The sequence below is a fragment of the Sturnus vulgaris genome, chromosome W, assembly GCF_052056855.1.
Source record: "Sturnus vulgaris isolate bStuVul1 chromosome W, bStuVul1.hap1, whole genome shotgun sequence".
Classification (NCBI taxonomy): domain Eukaryota; kingdom Metazoa; phylum Chordata; class Aves; order Passeriformes; family Sturnidae; genus Sturnus; species Sturnus vulgaris.
The window spans coordinates 41,485,999-41,510,754 of record NC_142282.1 but is presented as its reverse complement, the minus strand read 5'-3'; positions in this window follow the sequence as shown (position 1 = coordinate 41,510,754).

Genomic DNA, 24,756 nt, shown 5'->3' with positions numbered 1-24,756 from the left:
TGTATCTCTTGGCTCCCAGCTTGTAGTTGCCAGTTCTTCTGGAAGCAGGCCTGGCCAAGCAGCTGTGATGAGCCATGGCTTCTCAATAGGACGAGTGTGATATATTTGCAGAGAGGAAGGCTGCAGACAGATCTTCAAGGCCCAGGTAAAACAAGCAAAGGATTGAATAAAAGCCAAAGGTTGGTTGTGTTAGTCAGTTTGCTGGCTGTTGAAATGGCCCCAGGTCATTTTCAACATTTCTAATTTGGATTTGTTAGAGTAAAAAATGAGTGTGTTACCTCCAGCGTAGGCTCTCCAATGCATCTCCATGTGCTCCCATCTCTTTGTTGTATATCAGGTTCTCTTAACTGAAGACAGAATCATAACACAGTAGTAAAACATTTTGAGGTGTAGTTAGCCAGCTTCAGGACTTTTCAACGCTGCTGTTGACTTTTCTGGTAACTGTAAGCAAGGCAACACAATCCAGTTACTCCACTTCTCCTCTCTGAGGAAAAGATGATCTTTTTTTTTTCTCATTTTAAAAATAGCCTCGAATGAGGAGAGTCATGCATGTGGCATGTAGGATTCATTATTTTACCTTTCTTTTCTGCTGTCTTTCGCCTACTAGTTTTTTTAATTTTTTTTTGTCGCTGTTCTCCATTAAGTAGGTTTGAAACAATTCTAATTGTTGAGATGATGGTTCTTTGAAGGCTCACTTAGCCCACCTTTTGGGTGAAGGAAAGAAGAAGACAAGGTCCTCTAAGAAGAGTAAAAATCATACTTTAAAGAGACATTCAGAGATGTCTGCTGATGCCATGCAATTACAGTGTAATCAGCAGAAATGTGTTGGAAAAACACCCATCAGTGACTTCACAAGAAAGCCACACTCAAGACAGGTAAAGAACAGAAGCATAAAACCCCAAAGGTATGAAATGGACAGATTTTCATTGGGAATGAGCAACTCCTGAATTCTTGGTTCTAGAACTAGGGCCTTGTAATAAATAGACTGTCTCCTCGCCAAACATAAATTTGGTGTAATGAACTGCTCACTGCCACTTGAAGTGCAGGGCTAGTAGACTAATATTTGCCATGGCAGGCATATTGTATGGCTTTCCTGTTAAAAAGAAATTGGTTTTGCTCATAGCAATCTAGATATGTACCCAGTCTGACACCTATTTTTTAGGCTATATTTCCAAGTAAATGGCTTCCATGATGATGCAGTAAGTTTATGTCATGAACAGGAATGAAGTGATTGCATGCATCCTTTTTTACCCTAAGCCAGCTGCTGAATAATGAGACAGAGACGCTCACTGACGCCAAGGAGTGCCCAAGCTTTTGGGAAAAGCACTGGGCAGACAAAGCCTATTTCCACATTTCTTGCTAGCATCTACTTCAAACTTCATGGGTTTGTTCATCTTTTAGAGCTGTTCTAGATGTCTTTGTAGTTTACATGTACTAAATGTAGCTGGTATTACTTTCATGCCGTCCTAATAGATTTGAAGTTGGGATCTACTCAGGCTTCAATGCCTCAGAAGAAGCAACGTTGATTCTTTGAATTCTATTCTTGAACGTGAGAATGATACTTATGTAGTTAATGAATTAATTAAATCGAATTCACTTGAATGGAAAAATTGTCTTATTCATGTAGATTTTAACTTGGGAAATTGATATTTGAGTTCTACTTTTCATTGTTGTTGCTTTTCTGTATTCTTTGATTGCAAAGATAGCAGATGTACTGACCAAGTATTCTGTGAAACTGGAGGAAATGTCCTTCCTCTTGGCAGCTGATGTTCACAAGCTCATTAACGCTAAGGCCATGGTAAATGTTTTACCTGGGGCAAGATAGCAGTCTGAATATTCCTAGAATGTCTTCCTTTCCCCAAATGAAATTCATTTTTTCTGCCTATCAATCACTGAAATATAGAAGAAATTTCTACTTGGCAGGGTATTGGTTATCATTTGTGTTCTTTTCTCCCCTCATTTTCTGTAGAAGAGACAATTTTTTGTTTGTTTTTGCATGTCGTATGCTGCTTCTACTTCTGGTTTTATTTTTTAATACACAGAATGTAAAGAGAGCACTGCTGGATAATGAGAGGGCAACTGTCAAGCTACTCTTGAATCGAATGAAATCAGAGCTTGAGAAACAAAAATGGCATCAACTGAAATGGCAATGGAGACTCAAGGACTGGAAGCTCATGCAAAAGAAGTGTGTAGTTCAGAGTTTCAGGTCAGAAATGTGGCAGTCTTCTTTTGGACAATGAGCAACACAAAGTGGCTTGTGTTCACTTTTGGTTTCTATCAAAGTAATACTTGATCATTTTTTCTTTCTACGTGATATCACGTATGACATCGCATATATCATGTGATTCCATTCTACATATCTACTTTCCATCCTGCAGAGAATTTATGGCAAGTGAAGAAATACAGAATCCCCCAATTGTGAATATGGAAATGGAAAAGTTGATAAAGGAGCAGCTGGTACTCATTGAACAGAGACTGAAGGTTTTGCAATATATCGGGTATGGCAAAAGAGGATATAGCATAAAGGAAAACAATTGTTGCTGGAGTTAATGAAGGACTTGGCTACAAAATGCACTTTGCTTCCTGTCAATGTGTGATTGCTAAATGCAGCAGTAAGGCAGGGTCTACATCTATTTCTGTACAGCTCTTTTGGATGGAAAAAAATGCATTCTTGATTTTCAGTGCCCCCGCTACACTTAATAGGCGGCGATAGGGCTCTAAAAATGGAGGACAGCAGAAGTAAATCTTGAAACATAGTAGAAATGGGCAAAGATGGGTGGAGAGCTAGAAGGTGGTGCTTTTGTCAAGGCATTTTTTCTCCATGGGGTGGGATTTTATTTGCGTAAAAAATTAAGAGAGGAGTCTGGATAGAAATCTAACGTTGCTGAATTTGAATATCCATCCTGAACACAAGACACATTGGTGTGGGTGCAATGCATTATGATCTTTACAGGGAGGTTTTTTATGGTGGATGTAGGAACAAGGTAGATGACAGTTAGTTCCTTATCGGACTGTAAACAGTTGGCCTTGAACAACAACAATCTCAGGTTTATTTTCATTGCCAAGATGGCTGTAAATAAAAGAAAGCCCAGTAGTATGGATATTCGGATTCATAATTTTATATTTGAAGTACTGACTGGTTTGTATTTTAGAATACCTGACTTTAGTTTCCTACTTTGATAGCACCGTGTTGCCTCCAACACGTGCCAAATCTGATGGAAGCGAATGGTGCAGAACTCTGGAGAATTGAAACAAAAGTCTAGGTAGGTTGGGAAATCTTAAGAACAGTCTGGAATTCAAGTGATATTTTCTTTACTCCCGGGCAACGATGAGGCAGACAGTTGCTTTGAGAGTGCATGTTTGCTCTATTCTTTGTTCCATGTGTTCCCACATACCTTCTCAGTTGCTTGGAGGTGGCAGTAAGAGCCAAAGAAGGTGCCTGTGGCATGGCTTTCCTTTGGCCAGTACAAACACCTGTGCATGGTCAGATCTAGCAGGAACTGGCTTGGTTAGAATGAATCTGGGGGAAATCAAAAGTTAATTTTGACATGGTTCCCTTCTCAATCATACAAAAATACTCCTTTGTAACTCTTGCAGAAGAAGAGGAGAAGTATGAGAAGAAGAGGGGAAGTATTGGAGATACTTCCTTTCTCTTTGTCCTTGCAGCATGCCTTCCCTCTCTGTGTCTGCCTTCTCTTGCTCCAGAGCACATCCTGTTGGGATGTTTGTAGCCTGTATGGTAGAAAAGAAGTTGGTAGCGATTGTAAATACCTTGCTACTTTGAAGCATAATGATAAAGAGCTGTGTATGAAAATGTCTTGATTTCTTTGGCTGGTAGTGTCTGGTGCCTGTGGGCAAAGGTCTGTAGGCACTGCTGGGATCTGTTCCGTGTGCTGAGATTCAGCACGTGGCCTCTGTCATGTTGCCATGTCACACTGCACTATGAAAGTTGGGAATTTTGACTGTGGTCTGTTCCATAGCATTCAGACAGCCCTAATGTGGAGTGCATGGAGAAAATGAGCATCCAGTATGAGCTGTTTGAGGGCAAATGTCAGGAGAAAGGGCAGATGTGCAAGTTGAGTGCCACAGCTTTTGGCTGTGATAGCCGTGATCCAATGTGTCATTATAGTATAATGCGTCTGAGGATGCACCAAACATTGAGATAACGAGTGGAATTCCGTTTCAACCTCCGCCTTACTCTGTTCAAAAAGTAAGCCATCCGTTTGGTTTCACAGTAGTAGTTGGTATTTGTACTTGAAATGTGGAAAAGTTGTAACAAATTCCGGTAATGGTGTGCTGTCCTACATGAAATCAGTATTTCTTCAGTGCATGTCAATAATTTGTTCTTCTTTTCCTTCAGATGACCCTGTTGGATATGAACATTTGCACAGCAGAAGATGCTGAAGTTGTGCACTCCAGCATGCTTCAGATGACTGAGAAACTAAAATGTAGGTTTGAAGAAGAAGTGGAGCACGTGGATGTGCATTTCTTTTATTTGATGACATATATTTTCATCACTCCTTGGGATTAGTCTCTTCTTCCTGTGCTCCCACCTGCAATGCCTTCTGCGTGGTAGGCTATTGATGTCACCTTAGAAAGAGGTCCATAGTGTGACAAAACACTCCAAAGAAACAGTTTGGTGTGGAAGAGTTTCATGTGGAAGTGTTCATAATTCTTGTGTTTATTATTTGTAATATAAATAGATTGTATTTTTATGATCATTTCTATCTGAAATACATATGATAGCGATGAATGATGTATGGCCCAGTCTGCTTAAGATCAGACTTTAGGAATAGCTGGAAATGATCTCCCAAAGGTCTTCCAATCTTTTCTATACAAAAATGTCGGGCAGTTGTTTCTAAAGGGATAAATTATAGAATGTGATTTGGTGCTTTATGGTGCCAGAATAAACAGAAGTTTTGATAATCCGCATTCTTATCAGTTTACTTGGAGCCTGTTTTATTTACTCTCCACATAGAAGACGCCATGTTGGATACCAGTCGTGAAATTCCAGGCAGCTTTTGTCATGTTACATATCCTCTTACTCATTCATTTCACCTTCCAGCAGTTTAGAAAGAACTTGTTCACTTGAACTTTTTTCTTTGGAGTGATTTTAAGGAGACGGCTAAATGGCCATTATACAGGTAGAAACATAAAATCAAGGGTGTCCTATAAAGACAGGACTTCTTAATGCAAAGAGCCCTCTGAAATTCAAAATACCTGCTATGAAATTAAAAATGAAATCTTTGACTTTTAGATGGGAATTTGTACTCTTCAGTTTCATTCTGTCAGGTGCATTTTTGTTAACTGCTTGATTCACGCTGAATGGACAGTCCTGTCTTATTCTTGGTATGGCAACAGTGATAGAGATCACTGCTGCTTTCTGTCGAAAGCGGCTGCAAGTTGCTATTACGAGATCTTGTGCAGGTCTAGAGTCTGACTGGGTGTGAGGTTCTCATTGTTTCAACAACCAACTTGGGGTGGCAGTGTCAGAGGTGTTCATTATCTAGGAAGATTTTCCTAGGCCATGAGTTTTGCTGAGGTAGCTTTCTCTTCTGGGTGGAGAATATATGTGCATAATTAACTTCCTTGAATCCTAAATACTGGGGGAGATTTTAGTATCCATGAAACCATTTTTACTAGCTTTTTTATGTGGCCTTAGATGATGAAAGTGATCTGGATACAATTTTAGATAAAAGGAAAACAGTGAGCTGTTAGGAAGAGCTGAAGGAGTATTTGGAGAACACCCTTTCTTCTTGAGATCAAATTAGAACAAGGTATGAATTTTGTATCGTCAACTTAAAAGGTAGAGCATCTTTGAACATTGGTTGTACTACTTAGGCTTTGTTTTAATGCTGTTGTGTGAAGGTATGGAAAAAGAGTGCTTTTCACTTCATGTAAGAATATAGAATAATGTCCCTACTGAACAAGGTTAAGGCAAATAATGCCCACAGTTTAGGAATGGGACAAAGGAACACTGCTATCATTCAAAAACCATAGCACATCAGTATTACTGTGCATACCATCACATCCATGCCTTATTCAGAAGGTAAAAGTAGTAGTGCAGGTTCATGGGTCACCGGAATCAGAAGTTGGTCTGCACCATCATCTCTTCACTCATAGATTTGATCTCATTCAAAGTTCTAGGAACTCAGACGTTTAAGATAGGCAAGCACTTGCAACTTCAAAAATCATCTAAAAATTGGTACAATCCCGCTCTCCTTCCTGAAGATCTTAGCAGCAGCTCTGAAGGCATAGATGACGCAGCACTGCTCACACACCCAGGAGGTCTTTCCTACCTGCTCGATCAGAGGCACATTAGAAGAGCCGTATGGACTTGAGTGCCAGATGCACATACCTTCACACACCTCGCAGTGGGACTGTGGTTAGAGCTGGAGGTTTGATACTCTAAATAATAATTTGAGCCATTAAAACAAAGCCAGAGCTAACAGACCAAGTGAAAATACAATGCCATGTTGCAGAAAGAGAATATTACCTATCTGAACACCTACATTAATTCCCCATCATTCTCATTGTTTAGGAGACCAAGCCAATGTCAGTGTAAATGAAAACAAGTGTGCATATTGATTTTTCTTGAATCAAGACTCAGCTTTATATCCAAGTCAATGGCCGATAAACCAGAAAGGCTCTGCTGGGCACAGTGCAGAACTAACATGGAAGACAGTAATTTGACCTCTTATGTAAGCAGTGTTGGAATGGTTCCCCATCCAAAAGGAATGATGTCAAATGCTTCTTTGGAAATATTTTAACTTCTGTGCATGTCTTTCTTTGTAATGAACTAATCTCTAACAAGCCAGCACGTGACTGTGTACAGTAGAAACAGATCAATGACAACATTTAGCCTAAAGGTTTTATGAGATTGATCAGGAAGTTCGATTTAGATTTAAAGGCACTGTAGTCATATTTAATTTTATTTCTCTCCGTACTTGAGTCTCTTAAACAGGGACCTTCAATTAGACAGGAACGGGACACTGAAGCAAATTGTAATGGATGACGTAATGGCTTACCCGGGAGCATTCTGTGGGAATTGATTTCTTCTAGGTATCCATCAGCCAGCATTTCAGTGTGAAGGAAATCTTCAAACAGGTAAAACAAAAATTCCCGTTGTTTTAAAACCTGACTGCTACATTAATTTTTCACTTTTGAGAAAATTTTCATGACCTTTAAAATTCAGACTATATCAAGTATTTTTTCAGCCATTGAAGAAAGTGCTTTTGACAGAGATAGGAGAGGGAAACCAAAACATTTCTCAGAGCCACACTTTGAACTGTCCTTGTTACAAACGGCACTTGAGCAAATTCAATTGCCTTTGGAACAGAAAACTACAAGGTAACAGGCTTATCATTACGGATTTGAGTGTTCCAGGTTCTTTAGATAGTAAGTGATCTATTCAAGATGACCTCTTACTGAAAGAGATCCATTTTGAGAAGGGATATGGATTTCTTAGAAGAAAGCAAATCCCTATGTTAAAACGGTGTGGTGGGTGTTTTTTGTTGTTGTTTTGCTTTTAGAACTTGCAAGGCACAATCGACTTCATAGTTCAAGATCCAAATAAGACCACGACATTCCAAACAGGTGTTTCTTTTTGGTTGTTTTTCAATTGGTATATCTTTGGATTGCAACCAGTAGAACTGTGCTTGAACTGAAAAGAACTAGCGGGAGGTTTCAGAAGTGGAACATATAGTGGAACGGTAAGCTGAGAGCATTGTGCAAGGAGAGGAAAGAGGGGAAAATGGTAAGAGTTTCCTGAGTCGGAAGGGACCCCTAGGGACGTCAAAGTCCAACTCCTGGCCCTGCACAGACACTCCAACAGTCCCACCCTCTGCATCCCTGAGAGCATTGGTCAAACGCTCCTGGATCTCTGGCAGCCTTGGGGCTGTTCCCATTGCCTGGAGAACCTATTCAGTGCCTGAGCAGCTTCTGAGGAAAAAAACCTTTCCCTGATAGCCAGCCTAATCGTCCCCTGACACAGCTCCTGGCATTCCCTTGGCTCCTGTCCCTGGTCGCAGAGAGCAGAGAGCAAAGCTGCCCCTGTGCTGCCCTTGAGAGGAGCTGAGAGGTGCCAAGTGAGGTGTGAGCTCAGTGTCCTCTCTGCAGCTGAACCAAATGCCCTCAGCCACTCTTTGTATGGCTTCCCCTCCAGCCTCTTCACTATCTCTGTGTCCCTCCTTTGGACATTTCTCCAATAGCCTGAGGTCTTTCTGACGTTGTGGCATCCAAAATTGCCCCCAGGGCTTGAAGAGAGCGCAGTCCCAGCCCAGAACAGAGCAGGACAATCACCTCTCTAGAGCGAGCGGTGCCACAAGATAGGGACAGTTGTCAAAAATCAGCTGGAGAAAGAACTCTAACAGAGAAACAGGTGATCTAGGCACAGGAAATGGAAGAAGTTGAGGAAGAAGAAGATGAGGAGAGGATTCCTTGTAAAAGTGAAGAAAATGAGCATGCAGAACAGGGACTAAGCATTATGCAGGTAAGTGAGCAAGAGAATAAGTTTGAAAGTGAAGGCAGTTTTGTCCAAAAGAAGGAGGAATAAGAAGTCTTTTTGCTGAGAATGAATAGAAAGTTTTTTTCCGTTTAGTTTGTATACGAAGTGCACAGGTTTCTAGATCCTTTTGTGGGAAAATGGAGTGTGTAAAGTTGCCAATCATTTTGGAGCGAATTTGAAGGTTTTTGGGGTCCCTGGTGAATTTTGGGTTGAATTCTGGGGATTTGGATGTTCCCAGGTGAATTGGGGGGAGGGGGGGTTTTAGGGAGATCCAGGTGAGTTTTGAGGGATCCCACGTTGATTTTGTGGGAGAATTTGTGGAATTTTGGGGGATCCCGGGTAGCGAGTTTTGGGGTTGTGTTGGTTTGAAAGTAAAACCAATGCGAGACTCCAAGTCAGTAATATAATTTAATAGGAGAAAAGAGAAAAAATAAAATACATGCAATAATATAAAAGAAAAACCAGCAACAAAGTCAGAAATACAACCTGACACCCTGTTAGTCAGGGTGTTGGTAGCAGTCCGTATAAATGGTGGCTGCAGTCCTCCTGGATGACAGATGTGGTTCAGTTGAAGCAGTGCTCCTGTAGAAGGTGCACTTTTTCCTCCAAAGATCCAGCGATGATGTGGGAAAAGGTCAGACTTTCCTCTGGGATCCAGTGGAAAGGACTGGCTTGGTGTTCCAAATGTAAGTTTTTATATAGGTAGGAAATGTTTGGCTCCTCCCCCTGGCTGGAGCATCTCCCAATGGGATGATGTAATCTTATCAGTCACACAATAGGACTTAATGGCCCATTAACAGAATATATCTTCTGGAGGAAGGATGGGTTGTGAAAAGATAACGATGATCATCCCCCTGATCTTATCAGATGGCACATCAACAGAGGATATCTCCCACAGAGATAAGGATCACCACCCCTCCCACATTTTAACAGATGGTGATAGAATACAGATTTGTGCATTGTACCCCAGGACAGGGGTGAATTTGCAGAATGTGGGGAGTCCCAGATGAATTTTAGTGGGAATTTGAGGAATTCTAGGGATCTCAGGGAAATTTTGGGGGTAATTTGGTGAATTTTACGGTATACATGTGAATTTAAGGGTTCTCAGGTGAGTTTTGGGGATGCCAGGCTGATTTTGGGGTGAGTTCTGTCGGTTTTGGGGTATCCAGGCGAGCATTTGGGAGTCGTGGGAGAATTTTGGGATGAATTTGGGGGTATGCAGGTGGATTTTCCAGGGAATTTTGGTGATTTTTGGGAGTCCCAGCTGGATCTTGGAGTGAATTTGGGGGTATCTGGGTGGGTTTTGAGGGGGATTGGAGACATTTTGGGGTTAATTTGGGAGGTGTTCGAAGGACTGGGTCTTGGGGGCGATTTGAGGGATTTTGGGGGTTGCAGGTGAAATTTTGGGGTGAAGCCCTGGGATTTGTGGTCCCCCGTGAATTTTTAGGTGAATTTGTGGAATTCTGGGAGTTGCCAGGTGAGTGCTGAGCATCCCAAGGGGGACTTCGGGGTGAATTTTGGGGATTTTGGGTTTCCCAGGTGAATTTCTGAGGTGAAAAGGTTCAAAAAGTTTTTTTTTGAAAACAAGTAGAAGGCAGAAGGTTATTGAAAATTAATAGATGTGATGTAAGTAGGTAATATGCAGACAATACACAGCGAGACAAATCGTGGGAAAAATACAGTGGTAACACATGAGTGTGTGAGGATGGGATCAGTATAGCTAAGGCTCAGTTGGTGCAGAATTTGGAAAAGCATGCCAAAAATAAGAATAATAAAGGCACCTACGGGTATTTCAGTGGGAAAAGGAAGATGAAAAGAAACCTATCACAACTCCCCTATTCCCCCCCACCCCCATAAGCCAGACAGGACTAGTGACAACAGACAAGGAGAAGGCTGATGTACTCAACAAGTGTTGGTCTCAATTTTTACTGCCAGTCCCTATTTCCACATCTCTCAGGTTATTGGACTGGTGGACTTGATTCTAAGCCATAGTAGCAGGTCAGCTTTCAGACCACTTGAGGAACCTGAACATGCAAGATCATGGGACCCACCCAGAGGCATGTCAGGGCCCTGAGAGAACTGGCAGCTGTAGTTGCTAAGGTGCTTCATCCATCATATTTGAGAAATCAAGGCAACCAGCTGAAGTCTCCAGACACTGTGTTGTATTGACTCCAATACTCTTGGTCTTTTTTCTAAATCTTAGAGCTCTGAGTCAATTTCTGCAGAGGATTCCCAATGCAGTTTCAGAAATGGAATCTTTGTTATTGGTCCTCATGTTGATCTTGGATATTTCCATTTTCTGCACTCCTATATTTTCGAAACATTTGTAATGACTGAAAAGAAAGCTGAGACGAGGCATTATGCTCTTTCCAGTGATATAAATGGACCAGTATTCTTTTCAGACAAATATATTTTTGCTGTGTCTAAGCACATGTGCAGACCTGTGTTTGATTTATGTGTCCAGGTTTTGGCAATGGGGCAGCCACAGGCCCGTCCTGTGACAATGGCCCAGGTGCTGCCCTGTCCCGCTTTCTTCCAACTGGCTCCACTTCAGGATGTCCTCCCTGCTGAGAGAAGAGGCTGGGACCGCACCTTTAGAAATGTGACTTTGTGGGGTTTTTTGTTTTGTTTTGTTTTGTTATTTCTAAAATTACTAAAAACTTTCTCCCTTATTTTTTGATGTGTTGGGTTTGGAGTTTATTTTCAGTTTTGGGTGGGGTTTTTTCTCTCCTTTTTTGTCTCTTTGGGGATTATTGGTTGGGGTTTTTTGTGTGTTTGTTTGGTCTGCTTTTTTTGTTTGTTTGGTTGGTTTTTTATTACGGTTTTGTAGAGTTTTTTAAGCAAATTGATTGGAAAACTGAATAGTCCTCGTCTATAGTCTCCTGGATTCACCTGAGACTCTTCCTAGGCATCTCCCTTATCCTTTTTGCAATGAGTCTCACATCATTCTCCAGAAGAAACTGTCTGCCTATGGTTTGGATGGGTGGGCTGTTTTCTGGGTGAAAAACTGGGTGATGGCCAGGCCCACAGAGTGGTGGGAAATTGAGTTTATCCTGTTGGTCCCTAATGCTCAGTCTTGGGCCCAGTCCTGTTTAATATCTTTATCAGTGATCTGGACAAGGGGATAGAGTACACGCCCAGGAAGTTCACTGATGATGCAAAGTTGGCTGGTAGTGTTTTTTTCTTCTGGAGGACAGCAGGCTCTGCTTCTTCTTCCTCCTGTTCAGAGGTCGCTGCTCCCTCTTCATCCCTCATTAAGTGTGCTGATTTTGTCACTTGGATGAGAAAACAAACAATTTTAGCAACAATACTAGTGGCAGGGTACAAGAAAGGACGAGTTCACATGAATCCCCCGCCAACAACAGACAATACTTGATGGCTCCTCTGCCCAGCTTACTGACTACATCGGAACCCATTGTCCCCCAAAGATACTCCCTTCTCCCTGCCCCCAGCCATGATGTGAGATGGAATAGAATAACTAAGATTAAGATTCTCCCTATGTAACTCCATCATACTTCGATTCTGGGAAAAAAAAATTCTTGAAGTTCTATCATTTCAGATCATTTGAATTTGAATTTGCATACTAAAAAGTCTAGCCAGAAACTCATGCCAATATTAATAGCCCATTCTAGAATGTCGGAGATGATATACACTTCTTTCAAGAGAATGTGATACCTCACCTGACTTCTCCAGATTTTCAATGACCAGCTTGAGTAGTCTACATGATTATTGCTGCCATCTGGATTTCCTGGTATTTGGCTGGTCTATGTAAGGCAACCAGCTATTCAGCAGAGGGAATTTTAGTGTGATACTTGATGGTATGTGAGATGGAACACAGTAATTTATGGCTTTTTGCATAGTGATGAAGCTGTAAAGGAAGCTCCATAATGCTCAGACAAGGAGGCTGCTGGACTTCAAGCAGCAAAGGCCCAAAACGCACCAGTGAAAAGGTGTCATTGAAAAAAAAAACAAAGTCAGGTGGGGAGCAAAGTGATACTTAAGGGCAGTTGACTGAAAGAGGAAATCTAGTGAAAAAAAAAGTCCAAGAGTGAAGGAATAACAGGGAAAATGAAACTAAGGAAGGAAATCAAACTCAGCTCATCATTTCAGAAGTTAACAAGTTGCCATTGCAATGGTGCATAAAGTGAGAAATAATAAATATGTCTGCTCCAAAATCTAAATATGAACTTTATTGCATTCTGTCTTTCATGGAATCATACAACAGTCTGTGATTCAAGATCATCTAGTCCAAATTCCTTGCCAGGTAGATCTTACAGTCGATCAAATTGCTCAAGACTAGCCAAACTGATAAGGAGCACTCTCAATGATGGGGCATCCACAACTTCTCTGGAACACCCGTTTGAGTGTCTCACCAGCTTCATTGTAGAAAAGGTTTTCCTTTTAGCCAATCTAAACCTAGTCTCAGTATGAAAGCATGGCCCCTTGTCCTGTCTCTGCAAACCTTACTAAAAGTCTTTCTAAATTTGTCTTATACCCTCTTTAAATATTCAAAGGCCACAATACTGTCTCTCCAGAAACCTCTCTTCTCCAGGCTAAAAGATCCTACTTTTCACAAGAACCAGGCCATAAACTGAGATGGAAGACATCTCAGGAGATCAGATCATCCAACAGCTCAGGGTAAGAATAGCTATGAAGTCAGATCAACTAGCTTAGGGCTGTGTCTGTTTGAATTTTGAAAATTACCAGGAATTCAAATGCTTCAAGGAAGAGAACTCTGGTTGGCTCCCGAAACAGCCGGAGAAACTCGAGCAAACTCGCAACCTCAGAAATTACCGCTGCTTTCTCTCCCTCAGCCCAAGCAGTCACAAAGAAGAAGTGCTCCCAGCAGGCTGGGATAGCACACATATACACTACATATACATGACAGGCATCGCCAGCAGCCACATCCTGCTCCTTTCTGTGGCTGGCAAGAGTGAGACTGGATGCTTACATGTGGGCAAACTGGGTCCCTCCAGCAGCTCAGACACTCAGCCTGCCCAGTGACCCCACTGAATTCCAGTATTCGCAGTGTCCCAAGGCCACAGCATTACTCTGCTTGCTGGCACAGACCATCACACGCCTCCTAAATCAGTCAGGACTCCCCTGGTCCCACAGCCAGCACCCCACTTGCTCTCCCCCAGGCCACTGCCATTGTTCACCAACTTGTCCACTTTGATCTTTGCTGGTGCTCTCAACACTGGCAAGCCGAGATGTTCTGCAGCTGTTGTCTCCTGGTGGAAAGGACTTGTAAAGCCATGTTTCCTAACAGGACTTCCACAACCTTTCAAAGCAACCTTTTCTGGGGTATGAACAATCTCATTCAAATGTCAACATTTCTTTTCCCATATGTGAAATCAGAATTTCCTTCTTCCGGGCATGCCCAAAACAAGGCACAAACTACATTGTGCCTTCTGTTTCACATGCTGACTTGTTTGTAAACAATGCTAGGAGAATACCTGTTTTGATGCAAGCTAATCTCTGGCCCTTATAGTGCTTTCGGTAGTTAGTTTTGCTTTGCTATTTACTTGATGTCCCATTGAATTGTTGAATCATAAACAGACTATCTGTCTGTATAGCAGCATAGTAGTGATGAATAAATGCAAGAGAAGGAGCAAGGTGATTGTTTGCTAGACTCTTCCTAGAAACTGAGAAATCTGTTAATTAATGCTGACCACAGCAGATGGAGGAAGCATCCTACATGATGTCAAAGCAATCAAACTGTAATCACTTTTATGATTACAGTCAAGGCACTGCTTTTGCCACCATAAGTGGAGTGCAGGGAATCTTAAAAGACTACACTGTAACTGTTGTCCATGCTCACTGAGAAAATAATGCTTTTACAGCGGAGCAGGTCTCACCACAGCTAAATCATGGCTTCAACTGTACACCGCCTTCAAAAAAGCCCACAAAAACACAAATGAAAGGATTTGGAACCCAAGGGAATCTCAGATTGTGACATCAGCTCACTTTGGATTCTTTCCAAATTCTCAATTCCATTTTCTTACCAGCCAGTTATCCCACCTAACCTGAGATGTAATTTATGGATTTCCAACACATCTAGTTACCTTAGAATTAGATTCGCACGAGGCAAAAAGACAGAAAGAAGCTGTTAATTTTAGACTGAAACCAAGGGTGTTTAGAACAGCAATACTTGGACGAAAATATTCTTAATAGAAAAAAAACTTTTAGGACTTAGCCATGTATTTTTGGAGGTGGAAAAAGTTTTACATCCAAAAGTCCCTAGGGAGCTCTCCTCAGTGCAATGTGCCTGGAGAGGCGCTCTCGCTCGTCATTCAAGGAACGATTTGTCACAGCAGAGGCAGCAGGAGCACAGTATGGCTGACGAAAGGGGCAGTGTAGAACTCTGTCTTTCTCTGTCTCTACTCAGTGTAGAACGTCTCTGTCGTGTCATATTTTCCTGTGGAATACGTCCCTCCAGGTCCTAGGTCCATGCGAAGTTCTATGTACTGTGAGCGCTGCTACTTGCAGCTGAGTAGGACCGTGGAGCTAGCAGCGAATTCGGAGAGCGCTGAGTCAAGGAGCGAGAAGTGCCCCTGCAATGCGGTGCTAATAGCAGCTTCCTCGTAGCGGGGGCGAGCTCCGGTCTCAAGACTTTCTCGTCCTGGCAACCGATCTCTGTGAAGGGCGTAGGCTAAAAGCTTTCATTTTCCATTCGAACTGCGAGAGAGGCAGACTGTTGCACGGAGCTCTGAGAACAAAGGTGCACGCCCTAGGCGGGCTTGGGCTGAAGCAGCGTTCTCGAGTGCTCGGCTGCCGCCACACTGCTGGCTGTGTGGCGCCGCTTCAGTGGCTTCTGGCCGCTGGGGAGTGAAAGCGGCGCCAGGTGTGGTCGAGGGCGGTGATCGCAGCTGCACAAGTACCGTGCTTGTGTGCACCACGTTACAGGCTACTAGGAGAGGAAGGTGGCTGCCTCTCGCTTGCGTCCCCAAGTGCCCTTAGCAGTCGAAAGGAGCAAGCTGAAGCACTGCTGCTTGTGCTGCTCCTTGGTTCCCTTGCAGCCCGCTTTTGAAACATTGGCGGACACTTCTAGGTGCCGAGTTGCAGAGAGCACCACGGTAAATGCTGCGGAGAAGGGAAATACAGAATGCCGGACTTGGCTCACGTGCAATAAGTAGAAGGTGAACCTAGGCACTGCCTCTTCAATCTGGCCCTCTCAGTTATGGTTGCAACTTTTGCAAGTCGGCAAAGGGAGCTGAGAGTATGTAGAATGGAGGGCAGCGAGACGCCGTGAGTTATGCGCCCTTTCAGGGCTGCTGACAGGGGGCTACTTTAAGAATGCCTTCTTCTTCCTTCCTGTCCTTCTCGCTTCGCTCTAGCTGCATGGAGTACACCACATCGAAGGTGTGAGGAAGGGCACTGCGCCAGCTTTTCTCCTGGCGTGCAATGGCTGTGTGCTATTTTTCCAAGCAGCAACATCACTGAGAAGTGAAAGCGATTATGAAGGAGCTCTTTGGTTGCTCATGTTCTCTTCGCTGCACTGTTCTCGCAAGCCCGGTGCCCTGCGGCTTCGTTCTTCACCTTCATTAGCATTTAAAGCAGATTTGAATCCCTTGTAGACTGGTGGGGGGAACTTGAAAAACCGTGTGATGGGTTGGGAGTAGATTTCACCTGCTGCCACTTCCTCACAGTAAGGACCATTATTGAAGTAGCCCCAGAAACACACACTTAGAGTGCGATAGCTCTGAATCCATGTGGCCACCTTCCAAAGAAAATTAAAAATCCATGAATTCCTCAACTGATCAACCCACAAAATGAACCGGATAATAGCCACAGTAACCTTGGTTATGAGACTCATGTTTAAAAAAGGGCTTGCAAATGGGAGAGATATAGCAGTGACCACATGAAGGCCAATCCAGGGTAAGCTGGACAACATGGTGTCACCTACCACAAGCTTGGGTAATTCAAGAACTGTTATCCCCTTTTCTACCCCTCTCTCAATGCCCTCAGGGAATGCCTCACGTTCCAGGCGCCAAAATCTGTCTTGGTTTGAAAGACAGGTATGGTCTAAGGAAAGGCAAGAGCCCCTTTCCTGCGATGCCGAGTGCAACCCCCCTCCCTTTTAATTATTTTAGGTCCAAATCAGAGGCCTTCAGGCAGGAGATGTGGGGATAAGAATAACAGTTCTCCACTGATATCTAACAAGGCAGAAAACAACAACAGCTATAAAAATTGACAAGAGAGCAGTATGACTCAGTTCCAGACCCTTTTGGCTGTAGGCCGTCTCCCTGTGCTCAGTTACGATTGCTGTGGGGGCAGGGCAGGTCCGGCGCAGTTGAAGAGGGCTGGAGTGAAGGCGGCATCGGCCCAGGGTTGAGAGGGATTGGGAAAGTGACTCCCCCCTCACGGTGTCCGTCGTGGCGCTGGACAGAGTGTCCGGAGGTAGTAGGGTGAGGTGGGAGAGCAGCAGAGCGATGTCCAAAGGCAGGGAGCGTGGATCTCAGCGCTGGGGTGGCAGGGGAGATGCCAGATCCGAGCACGGGGTGTCATCTCCCTCGACGAGCCAAACCACAGAGTTTTCCAGTCCGCTCCCGAAACCCGTGCCACCTTTCCTTTTTCCGGCTCCCTCCCCCCTCCCCCATACCCACCTCCCTGCGCAAAAATATTACCTTAAGGTATAGCTACTTAGCATAACAATGGGATAAGTTCCACAGAAAGAGAAGGGAAGCATTCAACCCCCAACAATGGAGTACACCACAGCGAAGGTGTGAGGAAGGGCATTGCCGCAGTTTTTTCCCTGCCGTGCAACGGCTGTGTGCTACTTTTCCAAGCAGCAAGAGCACTGAGAAGTGAAAGCGATTGTGAAGGAGCTATTTGACTGCTCCTGTGCTCTTTGCTGCACTGCGCCCGCAAACCTGGTGCCCTGCGGCTTCGTTCTTCGCCTTCTGCCTTCCGGACAGAGCTGAACTCCAGCGGTCAATTTCAGCTCTGGCCAACAGCGTGTTCACAGTTCTGCGGGCAAGCACGCCCTGTTGCCTTGGCTCCGAGTGCAAAGTCCCTAGGGAGCTCTCACTCAGTGCAATGCACCCAGAAAGATGCTCTCGCTCGTCTTTCAAGGAGCGATTCCTAACAGCAGAAGCAGCAGAAGCACAAACTGGATGACGATTAGGGATGATGTAATACACGACTCTCTCCTGGCACATTTTCAGTGCGATATGTCCTTCCAGGTCCTTGGTCCATGCGAAGCTCTGTGTACTGTGATCACTGCTACTTGCAGCTGAGAAGGACCATGGAGCTAGCAGCGAATTCGGAGAGCGCTGAGCACGTAGTCAAGGAACGCAAAGTGCCCCTGCAATGCGGTGCTAATAGCAGCTTCCTCGCGTCGGGGGCTGTAAGGGTTGGTCCGAAGTTCCCCTCGATTTTGCCTCCCGAGTGTGGCAAGGAGAACTCGAGGACCCCCACCCAGGCTGACTCTGAACAATGGTTTCCTGGCCCGGCCAAGGTGGATGCTCGTGACTGTGTGCTGGTGTATTGTGTTCACTGGACTGTGCTGTCATGGCACCAACCAGAGGTTGTCTTGTACCACCAACTGAGGAGTGCTTGACCGTACATGTCTCCTGCAGCACCGCACAATGTTCCATAAATCTTCCCATCTCTTGGCCAGAGGCCACTCGCTTTGGAGAAGGACTATAAAAGAGCGATCCTCTGAGAAAGACCCTTTGAGATCTCTCCACTGATGAAGACCCGTCTACCCCCTGGAGAAGACCCCTGAGATCTCCCCACGGATGAAGACTCGTATATCGGATGACCAGTGAGGACGCCCGTCTCATCTGTTGGTAGTTATTTTCCCATCCTTTTCTTTCCTTCCCCTCTCCCTATACTTTGTTTCCTATACCTCTCCCCCTTACCGTAACTGAGTTGTTGGCTGTTGATGAAATGCATTGCTGTTGTTGAATAAACTGATTTTCTGGTGTTGAATAAACTGATTCTGTCCCCTGCACTTTGCCTGTTTGCACCTTTAAGATCAAAAGAACCATCATGACCCCCGCTCTATATTAATAGTGGATCGTGACATTAAATTGGCGTCACGGACAGGATATTCTGACAGACAGAAGGGATGCAAGGTTGTCTGTAGTCTGTATCAGGGGAAGGAAGTCTTACTCCAGCCGCACCTAGCTGGCCACCTTGAATGGGTGAGCCTGTCTAGAAAGCAAGGGGGGTTTTTCTGATTTCCCGCAGACTGCAGACACCTTGGTGTGGAGCATCCCCAGACTCGCTTGAGGGCTCTGTAGTCAGAATTTCACAAAAGATCTACTGGTGCAAAAGGCGGGACACTGTTGTTGTTGTTGTTGTGGGTTTTTATGATGTTTTTGATACTTGGTGTAGTGAAGAGACAACCTGGTGTTTTGTAACTAAGGAGTGCCTCCCAAGTAGTTTGGTCTTTTCCCCCGCAAAGGGGGTCACACAGCGAAAGCTGTTTCGTTGTGTGTGGTAACTTATGCAATAGACCTCCCTGTTGTGGTTTTTACTTATCCCTTCACAAAATGACTGAGAATTCCACCGTAACAGATAAAGCTGCATTTTATGCTCTATTAGCTAAGTGTAGCGCCAGACCGTCCCAAGGTGGGGAGGAATGGGCGAACAGTAATTGGTTAAATCTGGAGAATGTGATTGATAGAATATATTCTTTGCAACATGAATCAAAGTTCAAACTGGGCAAAAATAAAGCCATACTCTGCTCAGTTTTGGGAGCTTGTCTTACGGCAGACATAGAAACTCAATCTAAGCGAGTTAGTGAAGAAAGTACAATTATAGATTCTTTGCAAAATCTTGTTCAAATTCTGCAAAAACAATTAGATCAAGAAAGGAATGAGAACCATTTGTTGCAAGATGAAAAACATTTGCTACAGGCTGCCCTAAGAGAAGAAAGTACCAAAAAAGTAAGACAGAATGAAACACACGCAGAAACAGAAGAGAAGGAGATTGTTCACATTAATCAAATTTATCCCCAAAAGGAGTTAACTATAATGAAAAATCTTGGGGAACACTGCTGTCCGAAGTTGAGACCTATGGTTAAAACACAATATGCTAATCTTGGTCCTGATGATTTTGTACCAAACTTTTCTACAAAAGAAATCCCATATTCTGCCACTGAATTAGCAAAACTGACAAAGGAATATGGGCCACTCCCTCATGAAACAGAGACTGAATATGTATTTCGCGTGTCTCTTACTGGGGGAGATGAGATTAAATTATCAGAAAGTGAAGCTAGTGGGTATCGGGGACAAGGGGTCTTCTTAACAACCGGAGATAAGAGCTACCCATGGTCCTTGACCCAACGTGCAGCTTTTTGGGCCGGGGGGCTTAACCCCCTGGAAAGGGGAGACCCTATAGCTTTAGTTGGTACTCCCGACCAACTTTTGGAAAACATTCACAAAGCTGCTTGCCTGCAAATGATACATGAGAGAAAACTGACTACCACCTATGAATAGCCTATGCAATTGCCTGTAATGCCTGAAATCATGACCCCTTTAATTCGTGGTCTCCCAGAAACACTCAAATCTACTGCAATTCTCCTTCAAAAAACTATCGCATCCATGACACCTGTAGAAAGATTAGATCGATTTCTTGGAAACTCACGTGAGCGATCTGGTTCCGTGGACTCTTTCCCTCCCTATGAATCCCCCTCTAGAGGGACTCCAGAATCTCCTGACAATAACCGTAAAGGTTGGACATGGAGCGAAGTTGCAGAGGAATTGTTGAATTACAGCAGGAAATATGGATCCGTAAAAGTCCCAGAGGATAAAGTGGAGAAAACTAAAGGTGTTAGACACATTGTTTCTCCTAGTGATAAGCCAGAAAAGGGGAAATTGAATACTCCCCGTCAGTACTGTCAGTACTGGTGGTCGTTGGGGTTAAAGAAACAAATTCCTAAAGATGTTATGGATGGCTTACCACTTGACAAGTTGATAAAAATTGTTGTGAATTGGCATTGCCCTAAGATCCTTACATCAAACTCTCCTACTGTCCAGCCTAGTGCACCTCCTCCTCCACCAGTTGTGGTCAGTGAGTCAAACTTAACCCCTCCACAGATTCTGGGCAGTGAGCCAAATCAATCTCCTCCACAGGTTCTGAGAGCTGAGTCAGAGTTTCCTCCTTCTCAGTTTTTAGGAAAGGAACTGAAACGGCTTCAGAAGCAGGGAAACTAGAAACCCGGTCTCTCGTGGGTGGGCAGAGGCATGGGGGGGGGGGAACTGGTTATTCATTAGAACGCTCACCAGAAATCCTAATACTGGGGACCTCCTGATAACAGCAATGGTTGGCCCTAAAAGGTCACCTGTTACCTTTGTGGTTGACACTGGAGCCCAAATTTCTGCACTAACAAGAAAAGCTGCGCAGAAATGTGGAGTTGTTCCAACAAGGAGACAATGCTTTGTTCTCAATGCCTTGGGGACCACAGAAGCTATGGATATAGCTCTGATAAAAATCTTACTACCTGGAGAGGAGAATTTGTTACTTATCAAAATTGTAATTGGAGATATTCCAAATGATTTATTGGGAATGGATGTCCTTGCTGGAAGACAGTGGGAAGATGAGGAGGGTTGTCTCTGGTCCTTTGGCACACCACGTTTTAATATTAATCTGCTTCAATCCGCACCTTCCTTACCTTTCAGTAAAATTACTAATGTGAAACAATACCCACTTCACACTGATGCCAAAGAAGGAATCAAGCCAGTTATTCAGGACCTGAGAGATCAGGGAGTGATAATTGACACTCATTCTCCCTTTAACTCTCCAGTGTGGCCAGTCCGTAAACCTAACGGAAAGTGGAGGCTGACAGTAGATTTAAACACACTAAATGCAAACACAGATCCTCTCACAGCAGCTGTCCCAAATTTAGCTGAACTTATAACTTCAGTTCAGGAGAAGGCTCATACAATCATGGCAACTTTAGATGTCAAAGACATGTTCTTTATGATACCTATACAGCCAGAGGACATGGACTGTTTTGCCTTCACATGGGAAGGACAGCAATACACCTTCACTAGGCTTCCTCAACGGTACAAACACTCCCCTACTCTAGCCCACCATGCTTTAGCACAGGAATTAGAAAAGATACCCAAACCTGACAATGTAGCTGTCTATCAATACATTGATGATATTCTGGTGGGGGGAGATGAAATAGAAGTAGTGGGGGATAGCCAACAGAAAATAATCTCTCATCTGGAAAGCCTTGACTTACAAATTCCCCCAGAGAAAATTCAGAAACCTTCTCAGGAGGTGAAGTTTTTGGGGATTTGGTGGAAAGGAGGTATGACATGCATTCCACCTGATACCCTAACCTCCCTAGATCAAATTAAAATGCCTGGATCCAGGAAAGAGCTTCAACAAGCTCTGGGATTATTAGTGTTTTGGAGAAAACACATCCCTGATTTTTCAATTATTGCTACACCTCTTTATGACTTGCTGAGGAAAAGGGTAAAATGGGATTGGACTCCTTCTCAGGAGGAAGCATTACAACTGCTGATTTTTGAAGGAACTGCACATCAAGCTCTAGGCCCTATTCATCCCACAGATCCTTTCCAGGTAGAATGGGGATTTGCCACCTCGGGGTTGTCAGTGCACATATGGCAACGAGGCCCAGAAGGCCCTACAAGGCCTGTTGGTTTTTATTCTCGTCGTTTTAAAGATGCTGAAAAAAGATACACTACCTGGGAAAAGGGGCTTTTTGTTGTCAGCATAGCTCTCATAGAAGTGGAGAAAATTACACGTCAGCAACCAATTGTATTAAGAGGCCCTTTTAAAGTTATTAAAACAGTCACCAGAGGGACCCCTCCCCCTGACGGGGTGGCCCAGAGATCCTCAGTTAGGAAGTGGTATGCCCAGATAGAACATTACTGTAACATCTTCTCTGTAACAGAAGGAGCTGTAAAAAATCTGGCTATACAAGAAACTGAGAACTTGGCTAGCAGCCACGATAAACCTGCCTCAGTAATTAAAGTGGCCCCTCCTTTCTCCCCTGAACAATCAGTGAATTCTTGGTTTACTGATGCTTCTGCTAGACGAGAAGGAAAGGTGTGGAAATACAGGGCAGTAGCTCTCCATACTTCATCTGGTGAACGAATTATTACTGAGGGAGAAGGCAGTGCTCAGGTTGGTGAGCTGATTGCTGTATGGAGTGTTTTCAAGCATGAGGTACATAATACCTCTCTTGTTTGTATTTACACTGACTCCTATGCTGTGTTTAAAGGATGTACAGAGTGGCTTCCTTTCTGGCAGCAAAATGATTGGGAAGTTAACAGGATCCCAGTATGGCATAAGGAAAAATGGCAAGAAATTCTAGATATAGCCAATCAAGGAAACTTTGCTGTGGGGTGGGTGGCTTCTCATCAGACATGGAAATTTAGCTGGTGAGTGGAATAATGCTGCTGATGAGTTAGCAAGACTAAGTCCCCTGAAAAAGGAACAAATTACAGAGGATTGGGAGCACCTGCTAGAATGGCTGCATATAAAAAGACAACATACAGGTGCGCAAGATTTGTACAAAGAAGCCTTTGCTCGTGGCTGGCCTGTCACCAGGGAAATGTGTAAAACATGCATATCAGCTTGTGAACAATGCCGCAGACGACTAGAAAGGCATCCTTTGGAAGATGACCCTTTGCACTTAAGGAAAGGTAAAGGCTTATGGGACGTGTGGCAGGTAGATTATATCGGTCCCTTTAAGAAGTCTGGTGGTAAACATTTCGTGCTGGTAGGAGTGGAAATAATATCAGGGTTAGCTCAAGCTGAAGCCTTTAACAGAGCTACGGGAGAAAACACTGTTAAGGCATTACAAGAATGGTTTGGAACTTTTCCAAAGCCACAGGAGATTCAATCTGATAATGGGTCTCACTTTACTGCTAAAGTAGTACAGGAATGGGCAAGGGAGGAAGGAATAAAGTGGACTTTTCACACCCCCTATTACCCTCAAGCCAACGGGATTGTAGAAAGGACAAATGGTCTTCTGAAGCGACTCCTAAAACCACATGAGGGAAGTTGGGATCTTCGATTATGGCAAGCTGTAAAAGGTATAAATGATAGATGGGGGGTAAATGGGTGTCCCAAAATAACTGCTTTTTGTCCAAAAGCCCCAAGCATCATTCCTGCACTACAGGGACCTAAGGATCCTAAAAATCCAGCCCATTACCCTGGGCAACCTGTTTTAGTAAACCTCCCTACTGTAGGAGAAGTACCACTGGTACTAAAAATTCCTCTGAATAAATATGCATGGGTAGCCACCAATGCTCTGGGAAAGGAGCATCGGATAAGTACCCGTTGGATTGTTCCATCATTTTGACCTCCTGCCTCTTGGTGGCAGACTCTGTTGTGTTTACTTTTCACAGAAGAACGCCCAGGGACATGGGAACCGGACAAACCATGATCACCTTTTTGATACTTCTCTGTATCCTACCACAACACCATGGCCAAAACTCGGCAGAGTGGCCGTGGTCTGAAGCTTCCATCAGATATACCAGTGCTTTAGGACCCTACCCCAGAGATCGTCACCCAAGCCTTGCGACCGTAGTACTGCACGATTCTGAGGTATACCGTTCAAGTGACTGGGGTTGGGACAAAAAGGACTGGGCTAGGATACTAATAGGAACAATTGGTGAAGAAATCAAGGTAGGATGCAGAAAAGTGGAGAAATCCCTTCATGAGAAAGCCACTACCATTGCAATCACCGGGAATTACTTAAAATCAGATATAACTAGAAGCTTGCACCCTAACATCACGGCGAGTCTCTGCCCCACGACAGTATGGACATGTAAAAAGCAAGTCCCCCTAATACTGTGCTGTGGCCAAAGGAAGGTTGGTAACTATACCTTGGACCCTGACGCCAACAACATCGAAGTTACAAAGCTTTGTGCGGATGAACTTACTGACTGTTGGCATAACTTTACTTTAACCAGACCAACCTATGTAACATGCTCCTGGCAGAGTAACACAACAGTTGCATCCAGCTTGAAAGGTCTGACCTATAGGTTCAAAATAAATGCCATAGAAAAACCCACACTGACCGCAGTAGTTGCATACCATGGTGTAAGCACCCTCTTAGTGTTGGATGAGAAAAACAAGGTTTTCCCTCCTTTCGTGGTGACGCAAGGTGATGACGTCGCAATGACTTGTAAATTAGTGGCTGGATCCCTCACCGAACCTGCATACAGTTATGGCATAGGACCCCATGGCTGGACTTTATATTGTAGAACCCAAAATCAAGACTGTTGGCTAAATTTAACTGCTATACAATTTTC